This window comes from Euleptes europaea, chromosome 17 (genome assembly GCF_029931775.1).
Source record: "Euleptes europaea isolate rEulEur1 chromosome 17, rEulEur1.hap1, whole genome shotgun sequence".
NCBI classification, from domain to species: Eukaryota; Metazoa; Chordata; class Lepidosauria; order Squamata; family Sphaerodactylidae; genus Euleptes; species Euleptes europaea.
The window spans coordinates 18,569,184-18,571,171 of NC_079328.1; positions in this window are offsets into that span (position 1 = coordinate 18,569,184).

Below are 1,988 nucleotides of genomic sequence, written 5' to 3' on the forward strand. Positions count from 1 at the left end.
CTATTTTGCACAAGAGAGTCCTTTGATTGGCTGCTGCTGGGAAGAGAGTGTAGAAAAATGCAATGGGGGCAAAGCTTCTTCCTGGGTGAAGAGCTTGGAACAGGTTGCATACAACGTGGCTCCTCTTAGGGTAGGAGAAAGGTCTCTGGAGGCAGAAAGTATGACAGGTCAGTATTGCTATTGGGTGCCTCGCTCTCCTTCTTGCTTCTCTTTGCTTTCTGCATATTTCCCAGTATTTTTCTTAACTTGTATTTATGCTTTGCTCCAGGCCCTTCTTGCAGAGATAATAGGGATGAACACCTTTCCCCCTTCCCTAGCAGAAGAGTCAGTGGTGTCTTTTTTTTAAATAATATTTTTTATTGTTTTCTTCATTTCGTTAACATATATAAAAAACATTCATTACTTAAGATCAAACAAAATAATAAAAGAAGATAATAACAATTAAAAAATAAAAAATAACTTCCCCCTCACTCTCTTCCACCCTAACTTAAATTGTATGTACTTTTGCTAACAACATTAATCCCTACCTGTTAATGAATATATTTTTATCTTATCTTGTCTCACCTATTTGTTGATTCAATATCAGAATATAACCATAATTTAAATTCATATAAGGGATTAAAAGTGGTGTCTTTTTTATTAGTGTAAGGTGTTTGTTTTATATTTTCCCCCACCCTAGGCCTGTCCTGTAAGACCATCAGGGCAGCATGCTAAGGTTGCCAACCTCCAGGTACTAGCTGGAGATCTCCCGCTATTACAACTGATCTCCAGCCGATGTAGATCAGTTCGCCAGGAGAAAATGGCCGCTTTGGGAATTGGACTCTATGGCATTGAAGTCCCTCCCCAAACCCCGCCCTCCTCAGGTTCTGCCCCCCAAACCTCCTGCTGGTGCTGAAGAGGGAGCTGGCAAACACTACTAGTCATGGCAGAGTTCTTCCAGATTGCCAACTGACCTGAAAAGAAATCTGGCTTTTTTGCTCTGGTGGGTCTCCACTTGCAGCTTGTGTATGCAAGAAATGGATGGGTGGAGCTTCTCCCAGCAAAAATGTGGAGCTTCTCCCAGCAAAAATGTGCTGAATTTGTGAGTGAAAAGCTGCTCTCGAGGGTGGAGCTACGAAGGCTGGTTCAAAAGCTGGTAAGCATGTTTTCCTTGCATCGCTAAGGAATCTTCCTTGAAAGAGTTCTGTGCTTTTTACAATAATTCAAATGCAAAGTTTTGCTGCAGGTGAAACTTGTCAGCAGCTCTGATTTCTGTCCCAGCAGTGAGCTGTGTGGAATAGTGGTAAAGAGCGACAGACTCTAATCTGGAGACACCGTGTTTGATTCCCCACTCCTACACATGAAGCCAGCAGGGTAACCTTGAGCGCTCTCTCCGAACTCTCTCAGCCCCACCTACCCCACAAGGTGTCTGTTGTGTGAAGAGCGATTGTAAGCTGGTTTGAGACTTCTTAAAGGTAGAGAAAAGTGGTGTATAAAAACCAACTCTTCTTCTTCTATGTACTATATGGCATTTGCATGCAAGGCACACATTTGGGGCAATTTGGAAAGCGCTCCTTTCTCCCTGTTGTGCTGAGAAGAATCCTTCTGCTTCTGAGCCAGATGTATTGAAAAAAAAATCATAAGGTTGCTGGTTTACTTTATGGCAGGGCTTCTATGCTATATTGCAAACAAGTTGAGCAGGTGCAATGTCTTACATCGCCCTGGGTGCATAAGCTGAAAGTTTTACCTGTTGAATTCTGGCTTGTCGTACACCTGGTAAAGACCTAGGGTTGTTTCTTGTAATAGCTGTGCTTTGAAACAATTGCCATTTGCAGCATTGCATGGAGGCAGGGCTGCCAACTTTGTCTTTGGATTACAAGTAAATGCAGTTAGGATTGAGTTGTTCAGGTGAGAATTTGTGCAATTTCAGGACCACCGTGCCCCTAGTTTGGAAGGAAGTTTTAAGGAAATCCTTTGTTTCTAAGATAGAAAAGATGGACACCTAGGCC